Source organism: Bubalus kerabau, chromosome 11 (assembly GCF_029407905.1).
Source record: "Bubalus kerabau isolate K-KA32 ecotype Philippines breed swamp buffalo chromosome 11, PCC_UOA_SB_1v2, whole genome shotgun sequence".
Classification (NCBI taxonomy): domain Eukaryota; kingdom Metazoa; phylum Chordata; class Mammalia; order Artiodactyla; family Bovidae; genus Bubalus; species Bubalus kerabau.
Genome location: NC_073634.1, coordinates 94,902,380 through 94,924,707, shown reverse-complemented (window position 1 = coordinate 94,924,707; position 22,328 = coordinate 94,902,380). Strand labels below are relative to the sequence as shown.

Genomic DNA, 22,328 nt, shown 5'->3' with positions numbered 1-22,328 from the left:
AAACACACAAAGGATATTCAAAATTTTAAAAGTTTGAAAATCGATGAGCTTCATTTTTTTCTTATTCCTCAAGTGACATAGTTTGATGTATTAATATTTCTGGAATTCTGCATAATGGATGAATTCCAGAGTGTGATGGAAGAGGAATCGGGGGACACCCACCTCCGTGGGACACACACTCTGGTGAGCTTGACAGCAGACTGCAGTTCCTGGAAGCAAGTCCTTCTTTTATTTTTATTGAAAAAGATATGACTGATGAAAACTTAGAATTTTTCAGGCAACACTGATTTGGAGCAGGTTTTTATGTTTTCCCCGAAGTTTTTACAAAAGATGCTCTTCTGTGATGCTTCCCCCAGATCAGAGCACAGGCAGCGAAGGGCCTGTGGCATCCTTTCCAGGGGCAGGATCCACTGCCTGTGCCCCTGAGGGGAGGATGCGGTCAGCCCATCACCTGACTGCTCCGGGTGCTCTGGTCCCCTGCCCTGCAGGGCATCCTTTCCGATGTCACAGGTGCAGAGCGCGCACCTTCATGCAGGTGTCACTCAGGCGTGCCTCTTTGCTTGAGGGGTTAGAGGACACAGGGCAGAGTGTGAACCAGGCTTCTCTGGTGGGAAGGGGGTGGGGAGGAGAGCGGCCGCAGGGCTGAGCCAGACCTGGTGGGAGTGCACCTCCACGCACTCTGACCTGCTGGTTTCCCATGGTTCACCTCCATGCACTCTGACCTGCTGCTTTCCCATGGTGCAGATTCCAGTTGTTCTCGGTGAGGATTCCAGGTTGGCCCATCTCCCCCCATACTCTTGGGGTTCATGTGAGTTCACTCGAATTTTCGATGACTTTTTCCCTATCTAGCTTAGCACCCAAGGTTGCTAGTTCTGACATTCAATCTGCCATTTGATACCAGCAGTGTGAATTGTCAACACAAACAATAAATTGACAGGAGGAGGAGCTGGCTCACGTCTCTGGAGAAAGTTTTCAGATGCTGACTGCTGCATGAATCTGCATCCAGACTAAACAGCAGGACAGTAAATCCTGCCGTTCCGTCTAAGCTTTTTTACCTTTATGCAGTGACTACAGAGGCAGGGTAAAGAGTATTTCCAGAGGAAACAACTTACAGGAACAGTTCCCCATGATTTCCTAGGTGGGATCGGTATTATGAGTCTCCCTGGGTTATTAAAGTATTGATAACTCTGAGGCTTCATTGCGGTAGCAAGCTTCATACAGCGTTTCCTTGGATGTTGCAGTCCACTGCAGCAAGCAGGAAGCCAGAAAGATTCCCTGGTAGTGGCAAACCAGCCCTTTGTTATTGGTCATTGTAAAATATCACAACGTGCACATAGTTATTCTGTGTTCAGTCGCTCAGTGGTGTCCAACTCTTTGCGACCCTATGGACTGTAGCCTGCCAGGCTTCTCTGTCCATAGGATTCTCCAGGCAAGAATACTGGAGTGGGTTGCCATTTCTTCCTCCAGGGAGGAGGAGTTTTCCCGACCCAGGGATTGAACCTATGTCTTTATGTCTCCAGCATTGGCAGATGGCTTCCACCATCAGCACCATCTGGGAAGCCCAGTTAATCAATCTAGACCTTTAGAAATGTCAGATCAGAAAGTCAAAGAAGTCTACAAATAAATCCACCCTTTGAGCTGTTCTGTACACATGCCTAGTTTTGCTAATGGAAAGTATTCTGAAAAAATTTACCTCTGATAACTTGCTGGCCATGGTCTGAAGTAGGTCATTTATGTCTATCTGCTCCTTCTCTTCCTTCCTTTGAGTGTTCACTGCATTTCTAGTGAGGGGATGTGTTGAGATGCTCATGTTTAATGCCCAATGGAGTGACCTCAGCCAGCCAGAAATGAAATCTAGTGTGTTGAGAGCAATCCAGAAAGCTGTTTGGCTCGTGTTGTGGATTTTCATGAGGTCAGAGTCATGTGGGCAGAGGCTACATTCAACTGTTGCTGTTGTTCAGTCCATAAGTCATGTCCAACTCTTTGCGACCCCATGGACTGCAGCATGTCAGGCTTCCTTGTCCTCCACTATCTCCCAGAGTTTGCTTAAATTCGTGTCCATAGAGTCGGTGATGCCATCCAACCAACTCATCCTCTGTCATCCTCCTCTCCTTTTATCTTCAGTCTTTCCCAGCATCAGGGCCTTTCCCAATGACACATTTCAACTCTATGTAGCACATGATGCAAGAATCTCCATTCTCTCCGGCAGATCCTCCCAGGTAGGGGACAGATTCCTTGACTGGTCTTTCTGAGGCCCTTGGGTGCATTCCCTGTGGCAGTACCTGCGGGGAAGACGCTGAGGCCGTGGTGAAGAAAGACTGCAGGTGACCACCCAAGGCATAGGGCGATGGACGGGAGAAAATCTAATTTAATCTGTATATATGGGAACCTCACATAGTCAAGGAGTCAGACACAGAAAGGTAAAATGGGGTTTGCACAGCATCCTGAGCTCAGGAATAGGCCAGGCCTGGGGCTGCCAGGGTTGGAAGGGCTGTTGCCTGGACAACGCAGGGAGTGGCAGGCGCTAGGTGATTAGATGCCAGCCCTGCCACACAGGCAGGGCCGTGCGCACAGAATCGGACTGCAGCAGTCACTTCTCTGGGGAAAACCCACAATTGAAATTCTTCTAGGTAGTTAAGGGAGGGGCACAGGAATTTTTCTTGAACCTGCAGGGTCTTGACTGCCTTAAGTTCAGAATAATACTCCTGCCCGAGGGCACGTCTTGGGGAGGCCTGTTCTGAACCCTACATGCTCCTTCAACCAACTGGAGCCTGTGAGCCAGCATTTCTTCATTCGAAGAGTGAGGGCGATATTTTGTCTCTGAGATCCTCTGGCTGGTAAGTAAGTCCGTGTTAACAAAGGCATATTTAAGCGTGAGATGAAGGCGGCACACGACAGGTAGAATAGTAAACATGTGATTCCCAGGAGGAGCCCCTGGGCTCCTCCCAGAGTCGCCAAAGCTTGGCCACCGTCCAGCCCTGTCTGTCCTCTGGAGCGTGGCCTCAGAGGGCTCAGGGAGTGCTGAGTCCATATGGCTCATCTGGGGACGGGGTTCGAATGGGCCCTGCTGAGATGCTGGGTTCCGATAAGCTAGGAATGCCAGTAGGCCTGGCACGTCCCTGGCTTTGCCTCGGTGTTGCCGGAAGCAGCAGGAAGGGACCCTGGTGGGCCGTGCAGGCGGCCATGGAGGGTCTGTGACGTGATTCCAGGAACTGTGACAGCCGAGGAAACCAGTAGGAGTTCCCACAGTGTGCTTTACAGGCACTCTTTTGGATTCTAGATAGAGAAAAAAGCATGGTCCCACGTGGGTAATGAAAGTAATGTCTCTCCCCTTTGCTGTCCACCTGAAACTATCATCACACTGTCAATCTGCTGTACTTCAGTATAAGATAGAAAGTTAAAAAAAAAAAAAGAAAGTAATGCTTCTAAACACTCAAGGGCCCCAAATCCTCCATTATATAAGTACATAGATGCATATAAATATACAGATACACTTTGTGTTGTAGGATAAAGCCGAGCTCGGAGTTCCCCGATATGCTGACTGGTCGAGAAATGACCGCCTCCCTGTTAGGGGCAGTGGTCCCCTCGTGCGTACAGATGCCTCCCTGTTGGGGAGGTTGACCAGGGTCACACAGACACTGAAAATGGACCCTGCTCAGGTAAGAAGAGAACAGGCTAGTCCTTTCAACTCCGGGGCAGAAGGAACTTCTCTCAAATCTGAAGACCACCCTCCTCCGCAGGCCTCCCATCCTCTGGTCCTCCTGGTCTGAGTGGCGGGCGCGGCCCCTCTGAGGTCTTGGATCTGAACTCTGGGTTTCTCAGAGTCGGTGGTGGCTGCCTGGGTGCAGCTGAGGCGATCACAGGATGGCTACTGAGGAATGTAATGGAATATGAATGTTTATTCTAGAAATGGCCCATTTACTCAAACTTCTGAATTAAAGAATGCCAGAATGCCAGACAAAAGAAGAACTGTTTTATAGGGAATTGGACTCGAATAGCCAGGCAGTTGTCCAGGTTTCAAAGTAGTTATACCAGTGGCCAAGTTAATTTGATAACTTGAGTTAAGTGGGTGTGGAGGGGGTTTCCCTTTGTAGATTATAAAAGTCATGGGCACGCAGTTTGGTTTCTAGAAAATGAATTAGGCAGCTGCTTTACCTTCTGGCACAATCGTGACCTGGACTGTGGACACCGCGTGTCCATCCTGCCTTGCTGGGGTCTGGCCTTGGCTGTGCGCAACCCCACTCAGTCTTTCCTCCTGGCTCAGCAGTCCCCCGTGGTCTGGCCCACTGCACCCACTTTGTGTCTGTTTCAACCTTCCTGGACTTTCATTTCATCGTCGCTTCCACCTGCCCCCCATCAACTCTTCCTGCCCTACCCACTCCTCCATCACCAGCATGAGGAAGCAGGTGCTTAGGTTCCAGGTGTGTTCTGAGCTTTTGCAGCAATTGGAAAAGCGAGTTAAAGGTATCTCTAAGTGAGCTGAGGAATGTTTTCCAGGCTGAAAGTGGGGGTAAAACTGACAGGAATACAGCTCTTTGTGTTGAAGCAACTGAGAAAAACACACAGAGAAGGAGTGAAACAATATAAAATATAGCCGGGACTCGCAAATGATAAGCAATTTATTTTCCTTTCACACCATATTGGATCACAGAGAAGAGTGATGTCATTATTTTATTATTTATAGCTACTGGGACTTAGCCATCTGAGACTTGGCTGGAGTATCTGGATTTCAGACCATTTGTTTTCTGCTTTTATCATTAATCATCCCTCCAGCCAAACACTGGAGCTACGGAAATGCAGAGATCCCAAGCTCCCAGCTGTTGTGAGTGTGGAAGACTTACTGTGAAACAGCGTGTTTGCATGTGCATCCTTTGGGCCACAGATGGTGGAAATACACATCCGTGTGCAGTGCTAGCGTTACAAAAACTGTTAGAGGTCACCCCCACCCGCCTATCCTCCCGAGTGGGCAGGGCAGCAGGATATGGTGGGGACCAGGGAAAAGAGCCTCGGGTCAGACTCCCCATGTCCTAAATGCCTGCCTTTGTGTAACACACAAGCTCCCAGCCTACTTCCTTATTTGCAAAACCCTCCCCTCACCGTCCTCCCCCTCCTCATCACCGTGGTGCCCCCTTTCTGACAGGTGCACTCTCGAGATGCACACGGATACACAGTACATCACTCCCTAGTGGTTGACCCGGCCACTCAGCCTCCCCAATCCTGGGTGTCCAGCCTCTAACGTCCAAAGATGGCCCGAGTCTCTCACCCCAAAAGAGCATGACCTTCGACAGCTGCCGTGACACCGCAGTGTCCAGCGTGGCAGCCACCAGCCACTCATCACTATCGGGCACCTGAAACATGGCTCCTCCAAACTGAGAGGCACTGTAAACGCAAAACACACGCTGGACTTGCAGTGAAGTGTCTCACTCATATCTTATGATGGCTGACACGGAAGACAGAATATTCTGGTCTATGAAGCTCAACACGATACATACTATTAAAACTTGTTTCCTTTTACTTCCTTTAATGTGACTGCCGGAAGACTTGGAATTGTACACGTGGCTCCCGTCCGTGGCTCCCACGTTCTCTTCCCCTTGGACGGCGCTGTTGTAACTCCCTGCCCTGCCCAGCTGCCGGGTGGTGTGGGAGTCGCTCTGGTTCAGCCGTGCTCACTGCGAGACAGCAGGCCTGGAGGAAGAGGTGGCCTGTCCAGAGCAGCCGCGCTCTTGGTTTCGGTCTCGGTGGCATCTTCATGTATCAGTAAGATCTCAGGGGACTTCCCTGGTGGCTCAGTGGTAAAGAATCTGCCTGCCAATGCAGCAGATGGGGGTTCGATCCCTGGTCCGGGAAGATCCTACATGCTGCAAAGCAACAAAACTCGTGGGCCCCAACAGATTGTAAAACTAGGAGGAGTTTCCGGTCATTAGAGCCCAGGAGGTGGGTACCCCAGCACTTCCAGATCTCTGGAAGGTGATCTGGGGATGAGATCTCTGGAAGGTGATCTGGAAATGAGGTCTCTGGAAGGTGATCTGGAGATGAAGTCTCCGGAAGGTGAGTCTGGGCATGGCACAGCTTAGGGTGGGAACTGTAGTTGGGTGGACTCCATCTTACCATCTACTTGAGTCTGGTTGAAACAGCTTATCAGACACAGGGGTTGTTTTAAAAAGGCCTTAATGTCCTCTGGATTCCTGAGTGCAAGGCTCAGTCATTCCCCAATTCATGCACACGCCTGAGTTCATTAAATACTCCCAAGTGCTGGGCTTGGGCCAGGTTTGGGGGAATCAGACCTAAATAAGAAAGTGTTTTTTTGTTTTTGTTTTTGTCTTCAAAGATGAATTTGTCTTTTGGATGGAACACACAACAAATACAACTGATAACTGACAACTGAACAATGAAGGAATTGTGGGGAAAACCAAGCTGGTCCTAAGTATCTGAGCTTCTGTATCCGTGGGTTTAACCAGCTGCTTCCCTGATGAACTCACTGTAATATCCACGTGTGAGTGGACCCACGCCATTCAGTCCCTGTTATTCAAGGTCAACTGAACGTATTTTTGGACCTGACAGCCTAAGGGTGGGAGGAAATATGCAGGCACAGGGCAGAGCTCCGAGTGCGCTGGCTCTGGCCGTCTGCACAATGGCTGAGCCTGTCCGGCTCTCACATCTTCTCTAAGGTGCTGTGGGGGCCGCGTGTCCACCTGAAACCCGGGCCGCGGTCCTCTCCTCCTGGCGCCTTCACTACCGCGGTATGTGTCAGGGATGGAAAACACCCCTTCCCGGGCCACTTCTGAAGGTACTGAGAGGACACAGGGTAACAAAGAGGAGGTGACTTTATGGGCTATGAAAACAACTTTCTGTTATTTTTTGTTAATCTCCATTGTCCTTATGTTAACCCTGAGGTAGTTAAAGTGCGTACCTCCCAGGCTTCCTGAGGGGGGTTGTGTGAAGGATTCAGACAAGCATAAGCCCACGACCCGGGGGTGGAGGACCCCTGTCTCCAGGATTCCCATCCGCCGTGGTGCCCACCGGAGGCCTGGTCCTTTGTTAGAGAACAAATACTCTTTGCACGTGTAGGGAGAATCCTGAGAAACTCCCAAGCTGGGGGCAACTTTTCCAACCTTCTGTTGGTGGGATCCAGGTTTGATGGAAGAGACCTGGAGAATCAGAGAAGTTTTTGATAGAGGTAAAGGCTGGTGGGTCTTCCCAGGAGGCACTAGTGGTAAAGAATCCGCTTGCTAGTGTCAGAGACAAAAGAGATGTGGGCTTGATCCCTGGGTTGGGAAAATCCCCGGAGGAGGAAATGGCACCCCCCACTCCAGTATTCTTGCCTGGAGAATTCCGTGGACAGAGGAGGCTGGTGGGCTACAGTCCATGGGGTCACAAAGAGTCGCACACGACTGAGTGACTGAGCACGCACACACACACACACACACACAGACTGATTCCTTAGTTGATGAATTATTTTGAAATGAAACCCTGATCAGTGTTCCTAATACTTTGCCTGCTGTCCTGGTTTGATGTGAAATGGAGCAGGACCCCATGGCCCTTGCTCCCCACCCCTGAGTCCTCAGCCTGCCTTTTGCCTGTAGAAAAACTGTAGCCAAAGATTAAGTTTAGTCAAAGAGCTGAGAACATGCAGAAACAAAGGGAAACAGTCAAACGAGACCAAAGAATAAGAGTTTAGTCATTACACAATGTCAGGGACCTTTCGTTCCTCCTATAGATAATATTCAGAGCCGTGTTCCTGCTGGGAGGTGCTGATTGTAGTGAGGGATTCAGACACAGTTTTACACCCTGTCTGACTCAGTCCCACGACCAGGGAGGGAGGTCTGCCGTGGTCACGGTGAGTGCTGTTCACTTGCGACCTGGGAGAGGAGCAGAATGGTTAGCTTATTACGAAAAGAATCAGAAATTCCAGAAGCTGTTATCTGAGTTCTTCTCAATATTGTATTTCTTAAATATAAGACTGTCCTTAAATACAGCTAAGAACAACTACCTCTGCAATATTATTGGCAAAGATCTCCTTTTGCTAGGTTAGAGTCATGTAATTAAAAAATAAAGTGCCTAGAGATTTCTGTGTATAAGTGTTGTATTTTGCAATGTTGCTGACTTCATTGCTGAGATCTAGTAATCTTCTGGTGGCATCTTTAAGATTTTCTGTGTATAGTGTCATGTCTTCTGCAAACAGTGACAGTTTTATTTATTTTCCAAGTTGGATTTCTTTTATTTCTTTTCTTCTCTGATTGCTGGGACTAGGACTTCCAAAACTGTTTTGAACAAAAGTGGTGAGAATAGGCACCGTTGTCTTGCTCCTGATCTTAGAGATAAGGCTGTCAGCTTTCGGTGTGCTGTTAGCTGTGGGCTTGTCACTTATATGGCCTTTATTATGTTGAGGTACGTTCCCTCTATGCGCTCTTTCTGGAGAGTTTTTTTTTTTTTTAATCATAAATGGGTGTTGAATGTTGTCAGAGGCTTTGTTGAGGCATGTTCCCTCTATGCGCTCTTTCTGGAGAGTTTTTTTTTAAATCATAAATGGGTATTGAATGTTGTCAGAGGCTTTTTCTGCATCTATTGAGATGATGATATGGTTTTTATTCTTTAATTTGCTAATGTGGTGTATTGAATCACATTGACTGATGTGCAGATACTGAAAAATCCTTGCACCACTTGATCATGGTGTGTGATCTTTTTGATGTATTGTTGGATTCAGTTTGAGAGTATTTGTTGAGGGTGGGTGAGACTTACAGCCTGCAGTGAGGCAGATGATCAGCAGAGTACCCGGCTCCTCCTTTGTCGTGTGTATTTGTCGTGTCTCCTTTCAGAGGGAAGTGTCCAAAGGCCCTTCAGCGCTGAGGTTAAAACTTCTGCCGTCAGAACTTGCCTGCATTTGCCTGCAAGGAGCTCCCTGCCACGAAATGGAAGTTTGGTTAATCTTACTCGAGCTCTAAGTTCTTTGAGCAGAGCCAATGCCGTTGGAATTTAGGATACAGTGTCATTATTTCAGCAAGGGTGTTTAACACAAGAGCTTCACACTGTTGGCATCAGGCAGAGACAAAGCCATGTGGGACTTACTGGCTTTCTTAGGAGAAAAGGAAGATAAATGAAATTCCCCAGGGCGAGAAGGCCTGGGGATCTGGTCCTGCGGCAAGGCAGGCCTGGGAGACAAAAGCCACTGTACCCACAGACTTGTCCATCATGGGCCCCGAGAGATACAGCAGACACTAATTAAATCAGCAAAGAGGAAAGATACATAAACTGAACCCCTTTACTGAGAGATGTTGTGAAGAAGCAGAAGAGAACTGAGGGGGACCTCAGAGGTGCATCTCAATCCAGCACATCGGAGGCCAGTCATGAGAGCCTCTGCCCAGGATCCCAGGGACGAGTGGACACCTTGGCCGCTCAGATGCAGGTCTGAGTGAGTACGGGTCCTGTCGCCCTGTGGTTAGGGAAAGAGGCAGCCTTTCACATTTCTAGTAAGATCTGCGATCCTGTTCAAATAGAGCCAGTATTACAGGTTCAGGAAAAAGGATTTTGTTCATGAAAAAGGAGGTGGCTCAGCTCAGAAGCAGCGCCTGGGTTTCATCTAACATGTCACGATTCTCCAGGGGTTCGCATCCCAAGAGGGCCAAGACTCTCTCACCTGGGCTGGACCCATATGGTCTCCAAGTACATGGACGTGACTTTTCCTGACTGAGGGGCCTCGAGTGAGAAACGCATCGGGGTCCAAGACTTGTCAGGAGAAAGGGGTGTAAAGCAGCTGGTCAGTAATTTCTGCACTGACTTCATGTCTACATGACCGTGTTTCTGTCTGTATCAGCTTAAGTAAACCCTCCCATCAAAGTGAACTCCACCTCTTACCCTGCTTCGCTCCCACAACACTAGGAAGGGACCTGTGGCTCACAGGGCATCTCCACTGCCAGCTGCTCCAGGGGCCCTCGCTGGTTTGGATATGAAGCCGCGGGTCCTGGAGGTGTCTCTCCTCCTGCTGCCCCCATTCTCCTCCTCACTCCCTCCCTCCCTCCCCTCTTCTCTCCCTCCCCTCTTCCCTCCCTCCTCTCTTGCCTCCTTCCCTCCTTCTCTCTCTCCTCCACCCTCCCCCACTTTCTTCTCTTCACCCTGGCTCTTAACTCATGCTAAGTGGACAGAATTGAATCAATGTCGTTGCTTATAAATCTCAACATTTCCCAGCAGGAATGTTGCTGGGAGGACCTTCCGAGTGCTGGGACTTAGCCTAGTCTGGTGGGAGGGGTTTGGGGAGGGCTCAGGGGGTTGGCAGGGGGCTGGCCAGCGGAAGAGCCCCCATCCTCATGGTCCACCTGCTCGCTTCTTCACAGGTGGTTTGCTCTCAGCTAACCCTCCTGGGTGTCACTGGACCCTGTATCAAACTTCCTTGTCCCACACCTATTACAGAAGTTTTAGGAATTTCAAGGTAACAACGAGAGCGTTAGCTCCATGCTTGTATCCTGGGTCAGCTGTTAACATTTTGCCTTCGAATTCAAGCTGAATGAACACAAAATAGGAGGAGAAAGACTTGTGATTGGGGATTATTCCTCCATTGATCAGTTGACTTGAATTATTTTGTGTATCAAGCTGTCTGAAGCTTGTGGAATCTTTCAGTTGGGGTTTTGATATTCTGGAATTCCCAAAACCTGTGTGAGAGTAGCGTTGTGGGTCCAGGATTTACTGGCCCAGAAGACGGTAAACTCCTTACCAGCAAAGAGAATATACTTTCCCAGCGATGCTTTGTAGCTCATAGCAATGTTCCTGGTGAATGTTGGGTGCTGAGTGAATGTTGGTTGAAGTGCCACTGCAGTTTGATCCGAGAAGCTCATTACAGTGATGCTCACACCTAGGTCTCTTCTAGTGTTGACCTCTCTGAAAGAGTCAGGGGTGATGGGCAGCACATGACCCCAGCACTCCGTTTAAAAGGCCACGCAGAATAGAAGCCAGCAGATTTGCATGTGATGTTCGATGAGACACCCCTGTGACTTTTCTTACCAGTTTTATCTGAACATAATGTGCCCAGCAAAAGAACGCCTGAAAACAGACTCCTGCCTCATCATCGTATTGCAAACCACAGGCATGAAATCCCAGGAGACGTCAGTAAGCAAGATGGATTGGGGAAATTAACCATGAGATGAAAACAGAAACCCAGAACCTCCTCTCACAGTGGAAATTTGCTATTTAGTATGAAAACGGAAATCATAAAGCAAGAGGCAAGCCCTGGTCATAGACCCCACTTCTGGCTTTGGGAAAGCAGCCCCTGGAAGATGGCTTAATGTGCCTGACAGAGTCAGTTCTCTGCACAGGGTGCCAAGAGCCCTGCCTGCCCCCAACCCCGCGGCCCTGCCGGAACGTTTGCCCTACTCACTGACCCAGCACGTTGGCGGCAGCGACCTCCTCCCCTTCTCTTCCGGGGCCCCTCTCCTCATAGTCCATTGGCCCAATTACATTTTCCAAAATATAAATGGGTTTCCATTCATTTCACTCAATAGACAGCTATTTATAAGTGGAGGCTGTTCTTCCGAAGGTCACGACCTCCTCGGTAGACCGCATGACCTTTGGCGTTCTCCTGTCATTCCGATGTTAAGACCCCTGGGAGCTCAATGCCCACTAAAGCATGGTGACTTTCTAATCCCTAGAGAAAGCTTGGCTCCTTCCTTTTCTCTTTTCTTTCCCCCTTTCCTTTCAGGCAGGATCACTGCATTGGAAGGGATACTGTGCTTTCTAAGTATCATTCTCTTTTTCTCAACATGAGCTGATTTTTTTTTTTTTTTTCCAGTCCTTAGATTGATGTTCCATTTGCCAAAGACATTTCTTAAAAGCATTCAGGTGCATCTGTGTAGTGTTAATTTTTGAAAAGGCTTTGCCCTTCTAGAACTCCCTTTCCTGTTCAATCAATAGGGCGACCTTGGCTCGAAGGCTTGGAATATTTATTTCTTTGGGGTCTTTGTAGAGAGTCCATCACATTACATGAGCATTTTGAAATCCAGGGTCATAATTTACTCTCATGATATGAGGTCTGCTCCAAGTTTAAAGATTCATCAGGACAGTGGATGCCAGCTCATGATTTTATGAGCATTCTAAATTGTAGCTGAAGGAAACATTTGATCATAAAACATGTTTAACTTATTTTTTACCAATTACGTTGGGATTGTGGTAGAACCTGGATGAAAATTGTGGGTCTGGTGTTGAATTACTTTTTCTTTGGCCTGATTTTCCTGGTATATATTATGTTGGTAATTCCTTGTTTGTGAATGAAGGGGATGATTTTTTTTTTCTTCACCCTTTCTTAGAGAGCAGTTTTCCAGCCTGGTGAAGTGAATTAATGAGGGTCTGACCTCCATCAAATCTGAATTTATGTGCACTCAAATGTAAAGATGTTGGAAAAAGATGTAACAGTGATTCCGCACACCAAGGCATGCCAGAAAATCAAAGGCCTTGGGTTATTTCTTCTAAAAAAGATAGATCAGGACTCTGAAATTTAATCCCATACAAACACAGCATGACACTAATTTCCACTCTCTCTGCTTGTCCCAACTCGGTGGCTCCAAAAGTTATCTGTCACAAACAGATTTTAAGTTGATTTTTCTTCTATCTCTGCTTCCATCAGATTAAAATATAGCACCTTCACTGCCAACGTTCTAGCTTCTTTTGGGACCAAATCACGTTTTGTCATCAGGGTCTAAGTTGAGAGCAAAGAGCAGGAACTTCTTGTAAAGCGTGATGTGGATCAAGGGTATTTTCATTTAGCACTGGATATCTTTTTGTAATCCAATCATTCCAGTTACTGGAAGGGTGGAAGAAAATGTGACCATGAAGTGGGCCACTTCTTAATATCCAAGCATTAAAATGCCAGCTTGAAAAATTAGTATTAAAACTTGTTATATAGTTTAATTTCCTGCTTGTAATGGCGTGAAAAATAAATCAGTGAGTGGTCGGTGATGCAACTGCAGGCGGGGTGCCCGGATGTAGACACGGCATAAGGTGCTGCACTCTTTCCCCTCCGTCTCTCAAATGTCCCTTCGTATTTTGTTTATGGAATTAAAAGGGTTAGTCTGCACTAGCATCTCCTAGTCTAGCAAATGCAATTACCAAGGCAATTAGTGAAATTTTAGAGAAATGGAAATATTTGACTAGAGCAAGTCTATTCTGTGATTTGCTTGTGTAGTTGTGTGTGTGTCTATAGCTTTACATTTACAAGTTTCTGAAGAGGTTTCCATGCAACTCTTACAACAAACGGCGCGATTCTGAGAAGAAAATAAGACTTTTCCCCTTTACACAATTCTTATCACCATAGGCACTTAGGGGCCTTCAGCTTTAATTAGCAGTGGCCATGGGCTTGTGAATGCAGGTGCCACTCACGATGACAAAATCACTTCATACACCCAGATCCTTGATGGTTTCAAATTGTGGTGTTGGAGAAGACTCTTGAGAGTCCCTCGGAGATCAAACCAGTCAATCCTAAAGAAAATCAGTCCTGAATAGTCATTGGAAGGACTGATGCTGAAGCTGAAGCTCCAATACTTTGGCCACCTGATGTGAAGAACTGACTCATTGGAAAAGACCATGATGCTGGGAAAGACTGAGGGCAGGAGGAGAAGGGAGCGACAGAGGATGAGATGGTTGGATGGCATCACCCACTCAGTGGACATGAATTTGAACAAACTCCAGGAGAGAGTAGAGGATATAGGAGCCTGGTGTGCTGCAGTTCTTGGGGTTGCAAAGAGTCTTACCCAACTTAGTGACTGAACAGTAATAACTTACCCAATCCTGTTCAGGCTTGTCTTTGTATCATCCAGTAGTTTATTCTTTGTTGCTATTTTATTTATTATTAATTTAACCTTTTTATTTTGTATTGGGGTATCGCTGATCAGCAATGTTGTGACAGTTTCAGGTGAACAGCAAAGGGATTCAGCCATACACACACTCCTGTTGGTTTTTAGATGAAACTGAGTGGTTTGCCTCACAAAGCTCCCATCATAATCACTGTGGAGAAGGAGGAGTCTGCCGTGTCCCAGATTCACAGCACAGGAGTCCTGCAGTTATCTGCAGTTTCTTAAGTCGCTGAGTTTACACATCTGCCCCTGCCAGGCGGGGCATCAAACACCCCTGGGGGCAGGTGTGCCATGCCGGGCAGGACATCAGCCATGTACAGGGCCAGGTCTGGCCTGAGCTCCCTGGAGCACAGGCTGGGTTGGCAGGATGAGGTGGGCTTATCTTGGAGAAACACACTAAATGTGTCTGGAGTCTGCCTGCCCTGGGAGGGGGAGGGAGGGCAGAGGCCAGAGTTGGATTTATGAATGGCTGGAGGGTGGCGGGAGGGATGAAGGGAAGTTGGGCTTTGCAGGGTTCCCTCTCCCCGGTTATCCCTCTCAGGGAACACCGTCTTGCATTGTCCAATGCTATGAATGCTCATTTCATGCAGTTTGCTGGTTTTTCAGTTGTTTATGACTGGAGTGTGTTTGTGGACCCTGCCACTTTCTCATGACTGGAAGCAGGCATCTTGGTCCGGATCAAATATAGGCATGCAGTTAAATTTGAATTTTGAATAAATGGCAAGTCATTTTTAGTATAAGTGTGTGTCCCATGTCGGCCGTCTGTCTTCTCACCATAGGAAGTGCCAGGGGGCCCTGAGGGACCAACTCCTCCCTGTGCCTTTTCTGTACTGAAGGTTTTTTAGAGCAAATCAAAATCCCACAAAAAATATTTTTCAGGTTAAGGGATTCTACATCCTTTGGGAAGACTTGGACAATTTCTAAAAGGAAAAGTAAGCAAATTGCTGAATGCTAGACTCAGAAGGGACATGGGTAACCCCTGGGTTCACCAGCAGGCTGGGGTCCAAAGACGAATTTTCAAGATGCAGCTTGCCAACAGCACCCACCTTTGATGTCAGTGTCTCAAATGAGAGAATAATGAGGAAACAGCACCCAATAAGTGACATTTAAGCACTGGTTATAAAGTAATGCAAATTCGAGCTTGGAGTTGTTATTTTGATTACTTCTGTAATTAGAAAATGGCTAATAGCTTTTACTTAATGTGGGTATTATTGTAATTCTTTCAAACTTGACAAATTAAAAATGGTTTTTAATAGGAAAATTAATCCATGAAATGGAAATATACTTTTAATGATAGATTCTTGTTAAATGAAAGTGTTAATTATAACCAATGGACATATAAGACAAAAATGCATCCCAAAAGTGAAGATGAGAACTATTAATAGTCACTTTGTTTTGGGCCATCCCAACAAAACTTCCAGGGGGCTAGGGGAAATGCTAGACAAGAACTAAAGCAGTGCATGTGTGTTTGGGTGGAAGTCAGTGAAAAGGAAACTTACCGGTGTGAAGGGTCCCAGAGAGTGAATTATGGTTGCAATAAGTTTCTTTATCAATATATTTAAATTTCCTTGCTTTATAAGTGTGCTAAGTCGCTTCAGTCGTGTCCGACTCTGTGCAACCCCATAGACGGCGGCCCACCAGGCCCTGCCATCCCTGGGATTCTCCAGGCAAGAACACTGGAGTGGGTTGCCATTTCCTTCTCCAATGCATGAAAGTGAAAAGTGAAAGTGAAGTCGCTCAGTCATGTCCGACTCTTAGCGACCCCATGGACTGCAGCCCACCAGGCTCCTCCATCCATGGGATTTTCCAGGCAAGAGTGCTGGAGTGGGTGGCCATTGCCTTCTCCATTATAAGCGTAGTGATTTGTTTTTAAAATGTCCTATAATACTGGGATGAAAGTGGCCAAAATCAGGTTGACTTTTGATAGGTAAACCTTAAAACCAAAACAGAACGGATCAGATCAGGCACGGGCCCAGACACAGAAGAGTTACCCAAAGGAACTGCCCCAGCTGCCCCTCTTCTGCCCAGGGCGCCGGTGGCAGGACATTGCTGACCCTCAGCTCCTGTGTCTGTGCATCCCCAGCTTTGTGGGCTGGTCCTCAGCACCCGCTCCAGCATCTGCTCTGTTCTCCTGCCCACCTTTGGGTCTGGTTTTTACACTTCGAGATTCTGTCACCCTGAAATGGGAGGGGAGTTTGGGGGAGAAGGTATACATGTGTGTGAACAGCTGGGTCCCTTCACTGTTCACCTGAAACTGTCACAGCATGACTCGTTAATCGGCTCTACCCCAATATAAAATAAAAAGTTAAAAAGATTCTGTCATCTTAAGTTCAATCCTTAGTGGGGTGTTCATGCTTTTTGCACTGACTGAAGCTGGTACCGAGGTTCCAGACCCTCATTTCCAGAGATGGTGACCCTGAGGCCCTGGCCAGGGTGTTTGGACTGTGATCACATTGAAATAGCTGATAAACAGGTGGCTGGTCACTGTGGAAACAGAAAAATGGGGGCACACAGTTTTTTCTACTTTGTCTTCTAACTCTCCTGCTGAATTTAAAAGTTTTCTGTTTTTATATTATTAATCACAAGAGCTACTTTTGTTTTCCAAATCTTTCATTTGCCATATATTCCTCAAAAAAATTTATTGAACAGCCTGCTTAATGGATACACTCTCTTTTCATTTTCTCTGATACTGTTAATAAAACCATAGGGGATGTTTCCATATTAAAATATGTATTTCATGTTAAAATATTTCTCAAACGTTGGAGTGTCACCAGGATGATGATAAGAGACCCTGAGCTCCTGAGTGGCTTCACTGCAGGCTGGCCTTTGTGGCCAGTTTGGAGGGAACCCCAGCATGGTGTTACGAAGTCACCTTGGCTGGTCAGGTTCTTCAGGCAGGTGTCTCCAGTCTGCTGCCCAGGGGGAGGAAGATTAGATATGAACACCTTTGAGAGGCTGAGCATAGAGACCATTATTCTATCACAGAAAATTTAGCATTATTATAGTGCAAATATTTAATGCATTTCTCCAGTTAATCCAATAATGTCCTTTAAAGCTGTCTTTAAAAAATCCAATTAAGGATCAGGTGCTATCACGTCTCTTTAGTCTCTTTTAAGCTCGATAGCTTGTGTGGGCTGGCTGATTTGCAGAGTTCCCAACTTATTTTGAAAATTAAAAAAAATTGTTTTTAATAACCAATCCTATGGCACCCCACTCCAGTACTCTTGCCTGGAAAATCCCATGGACGGAGGAGCCTGGTAGGCTGCAGTCCATGGGGTTGCGAAGAGTCAGACACGACTGAGCGACTTCAGTTTCACTTTTCACTTTTATGCATTAGAGAAGGAAATGGCAACCCACTCCAGTGTTCTTGCCTGGAGAATCCCAGGGACAAGGGAGCCTGGTGGGCTGCCGTCTATGGGGTCACACAGAGTCAGACACGACTGAAGTGACTTAGCATAGCATGATCAGGACTTAAGCCACGAAGCTGCTGGCGTTTAAGTTTCAAGAGAAGATGGGCATCGTCCTAGAGGAACACGACCAGGCTGCACACAGTGCTCCCCGCCCCCCAGAGTGGGAGATGTGAGCTCACGAGCAGGCGGCCGGTGTGTCGGGGGGGCGGCTGCAGGCTGAGACACAGCCTGGGTGCTTCTCCACGGGGGCTGCAGGGTCCCCTTGGCCCCCTGAAACATTACGTTGTCAAACAGCACTCCAACCATGGTTTTCAGGTCAGCCCCCGCCGCCACCCTGCTAACTATGCATTTTCACTGACAAATTAGTAATTTCTCCAAACTCACATGACAAGCTGAGGAACCCATAAATTGACTGTTTTCACAATAATATCATGTTTTCTGTGTCTCCCTATTTCCCCATCTCATTTTCTTTTCCTGTTTTGGAGACTATTGGAGAGGATCATCCCTCTCTCATTTTCATTCCTGCATATGGTTACAAGCATCATCCATGAACTGTTCATCTGGTTCCTTTAAACTGCAGACATATATATTAATATATATATCTGTAATATTTTGGTATGGGAAAATTATTTGTCCTCTTATGGTTGGGCTTCCCTTGTGGCTCAGTTGGTAAAGAATCCACCTGCATGCAGGAGACCTGGGTTCTATCCCTGGGTTGGGAAGATCCCCTGGAGAAGGGAAAGGCTACCCACTCCAGTATTATGGCCTGAAGAATTCCATGACTGTATAGTCCATGGGGTCGCAAAGAGTCAGACCCAACTAAATGACTTTCATTTCACTATGATTGTTTTTAATTTGTACTTTTCAGTGGCAAAGAGAGTGGAATTTTCCCATATTTTCCTTTCAAGGCTGCTTAGCTTAATAGACTATCAATGGTGAAGTGATCATTGGAATAGATTATTTAGATGAAAACTAGCAAGTGTAAATAATAGCTTATCTTCGTTGCACCCCTACTCTGAGCCAAGCACTGTGCTGGCATTTCACACGTTAATGTCCAGTCCTTAGACTCTAAGAGGCTCCTGGTGAGTCCACCCATGAAACTTTCTCAGTGTGTTTTACAGGATTGATAACAACTAGCCTTTCCCTTTTCATGCTGTTCATGGGGTTCTTGAGGCAAGAACACTGGAGTGGTTTGCCATTCCCTCCTCCAGGGCACCATGTTTTGTCAGAACTCTCCACTCTGACCCATCTGTCTTGGGTGGCCCAGCATGGCATGGCTCGTAGCTTCATTGAGTTACTCAAGCCCCTTTGCCACGACAAGGCTGTGATCCATGAAGGCTGGGCCAAAGCAGAAAAGATGCTCAGCTTTGGATGTGTTTGGTGGTAAAAGTAAAGGCCCATGCTATAAAGATCAATATTGCATAGGAACCTGGAATGTTAGGTCTGGGTATCGAGGTAAATAGGCTGGGAAAAATTGAGGACAAGAGGAGAAGGTGGCGACAGAGGATGAAATGGTTGGATGGCATCACTGTCTAGATGGACGTGAGTTTGAGCAAACTCTGGGAGATGGTGGAGGACAGAGGAGCCTGGCGTGCTGCAAACAGTCAGACAGGCTTAGTGATTGAACAATAACAACAAGCCTCCTCCTTATGCCTGAAGGACCTGGGAGCTGTTCGAGTGTGAGGAGGAAGAAGGCTGTGATTCTAAGACGTCTTGTTTTCCTTTTGTGGTTGGGAGACATCGCATCTGCTCAGACTCTGATGGAAGTGGTCTGTTTGCAAACACGAAGCTGCGTTTGAAGGAGAAAGGAGGGACAATTGAGTGTAAAGTTTAATTCTCCACAATTCTCATGGTTTCCTGGTGGATTTTTGAATATTGTGTTGGCATCTGACTCAAGCCATAAATGACTAAATGAAAGTGCTCATTGATGGCTCTTGCTATAATGTCTTATTCACAAGGTTAAAAATGCCCACGGTGTTTGTCTCCTGCTCAAGCAAGTTCCTTCCAGGTTAGCGCCTGGTGCTCTGAGGCGCTTGCCGGGTTCCCAGGGGAGCAGCACGCACGTACAGCCTTTGAAGTCGTGGTCAGTGGTGCTTGAGTCAGATGCCAACACACAGACTCTTAATCACTTAGTTATTCTGCAACCTCTTGGCCCCTGGACTTGAGTGCTCCTCTACGGAGACGCTGGAGTGCTGGTTCTTCCCTTGTCCCTGCTGCCCCAGACACTTCTCTGGGGCATCAGGTGGTGTAGACCAGCTGGATCTGATCAAATACAGTCGCAAGCTGAGAGCTGAGGTTCACGGCTTCAGAAAGGCAACTTTGATATTTGATTTCAAAAACCAAAAATCACAGGGCTTCCCTGGTGGCTCGTTGGTAAAGAACACACATGTGTCAATGCGGGAGACGGGTTCAATCCCTGGTCAGGGAAGATCCCATATGTCTCAGAGCAGTTAAGTCCACACACCACAACTACTGAGCCTGTGCTCTAGAGCCCAGGAGCCACAGAACTGCTGAAACCCCCTTGAGCCTGTGCTTTGCAACAAGAGACGCCATCTCAACTAGAAGGCCGCCTACCGCAACTGGAGAGCAGCTCCGGTCATGGCAACTAGAGAAAGTCTGCAAAGCAACAAGGACCTAGTACATCCAAGATAAATAAATAAAAAACATTAAAAAAGAATTTTCAATGAACCAAAGAGTTACATATTTTTTTTTAAAAACTCTTAACTGTAAAGAAACCCAAAAACCATGGAAAAGAAAACATGTTCTTCTTTATGTTGTGCCATAGAAGTAGGAATATAGACATGTGTTCATAGGTTTTTCCTTTAGAAAATTCACTTCAGCAAAAACACCTGGTGGATACAGTATATTAACGTATATATATATATAGAATTTAGAAAGATGGTAATGATGACCCTATATGCGAGACAGAAAAAGAGACACAGATATAAAGAACAGACTTTTGGACTCTGTGGGAGAAGGTGAAGGTGGGATGATTTGAGAGACTAGCATTGAAACATGTATATTACCATGTGTGAATTAGATCACCAGTCCAGGTTCGATGCATGAGACAGGGTGTTCAGGGCTGGTGCACTGGGATGACCCTGAGGGATGGGATGGGGAGGTACATATGTACCCTACGTGCTCACACACCCACACACACCCCTACTCACTCACATGCTGTGCACTCTCACACACACACCACAACCCTCAGTTGGGGACTCTTGAGAGATCACCTTCCGAGGGGAGAACCACCCATCGGTCTTTACCGGCTCTTCCACGTCCTCCCTGAGCCTCTGTGCTCCCAGGCCGAGACGGGGGAGCACCTCCAACTCCTCCAGGAAGCGAGGTGTCCTCTCGAGGGGAGTCTGAAGAGGAAGGCTCCGTTGGCGGGTTGTGAGGGTGTCATAGTAACTGCAGCAGCAACGGAAGCAGGGCTGAACCATCGCCGCTGGTCACGTCCCAGGCTGGTCCAGGCTGTTTGATCCCATTCATGCTGCTCTTGTCACATGTCTTGAAATGAAGTGATGGTTAACTGCTGATTTATGAGGACAAATAAAACAGACCAGGAGGGCTCCAACAAAACGGTTTTGCTCCGCTGGACGCATAATACACATTTACAAAAAAGATCCGACCCTCCATGTATACATGACAGATGGCAGTAATTTCAAGATTGCTATTGCAGGCAGGATCTCAGGTAGCTAATGTGCATTTTTAGTTTTGTAAATATGCACTCTGATGATGGATGGTCCCTGACACGTAAATAATCTCTGTTATGAAAGCCCTTAAATGCACTACATAAATTTGATGTTTGTGTTCTAGCGTTCTGGAGCCAGCCGTGGGCACTTCCTGAGTCCTCTGCACTGAAACAGTCACCCCACTCACACTTGTCAGAGCTGAGGTCCTGCGCTGCGGTGTCACAGGCTGGTTTATGACTTGCCTCTCAGAACAGATGCACCATCCTCCTTCACGTGAATGCTGACTCACTCGGTGCTCCTCTGAATAAAAGGCACGTATCCAAACTCCATCCCTGTCGGATCAGGTTGTCCCGTGTGCACTGCAACAGTGCATCCAGAGGGCTGGCCAGGAGGAGGGGAGGTTTTGTGTGTGCCTGGTTGCTCTGTTGTGTCCGACCCTCTGCAACCCCATGGACTGTAGCCCGCCAGGCTCCTCTATCCGTGGGATTTCCCAGGCAAGAATACTGGAGTGGGTTGTCATTTCCTTCCTGACCCAGGGGATCTTCCTGACCCAGGGATCAAACCTACATCTCTTGTGTCTCCTGCGTTGGCAGGCAGATTCTTTCACCACTAACACCACTGGGGAAGCCCCTTGGGAGCTTTTGAAGCCCTTGTTGTTGTTGTTCGGATGCTCAGTTGTGTCCGACTCTTTGTGACCCCATGGACTGCAGCAGGCCAGGCTTCCCTGCCCTTCACAATCTCCTGGAGATTGCTCAAACTTATGTCCATTGATTTGGTGATGCCATCCAACCATTTTATCCTCTGGGGTCCCCTTCTCCTGCCTCTAATCTTTCCCAGCATCAGGGTCTTTTCTAATGAGTTGGCTTTTTGCATCAGGTGGCCAGAGTATTGGAGCTTCAGCTTCAGTATCAGTCCTTCCAATTAATATTCAGGGTTGAGTCCCTTTAGGATTGACTGGTTTGATCTTCTTGCCATCCAAGGGAGTCCCAAGAGTCTTCTGCAACACCACAGTTCGAAAGCACCAGTTCTTCTGTGTCTGCCTTCTTTATGGTCCAACTCTCACATCCATACATGACTCCTGGAAAAACCATAACTTTGACTATATGGACCTTTGTTGGCAAGGTTATGTCTCTGCTTTTAAATATGCTTTCTAGGTTGGTCATAACTTTTCTTCCAAGGAGCAAACATCTTTTAATTTCATGACTGCAGTCACGACTTGCAGTGATTTTGGAGCCCAAGAAAATAAAGTCTGTCACTGTTTCCATTTTTTCCCCATCTATTTGCCATGAAGTGATAGAACTGGATTCATGATCTTCATTTTTTGAATGTTGAGTTTTAAGCCAACTTTTCCACTCTCTTCTTTCACTTTCATCAAGAGGCTCTTTAGTTCC

The 22,328-nt window shown here is 47.1% G+C and overlaps 1 long non-coding RNA gene across 1 annotated transcript in view; it reads left to right on the top strand.

Annotated features, from left to right (window-relative positions):
- The first annotated feature begins 2,736 nt into the window (after positions 1 to 2,736).
- The window catches only part of LOC129622569 (uncharacterized), a 40,485-nt gene continuing 20,893 nt past the window's right edge, over positions 2,737 to 22,328 (top strand). The window contains exons 1-2 of the long non-coding RNA XR_008700070.1: positions 2,737 to 2,837; positions 3,507 to 3,659. This is a non-coding gene — a long non-coding RNA (uncharacterized LOC129622569). The remainder of the gene's footprint in view (positions 2,838 to 3,506; positions 3,660 to 22,328) is intronic.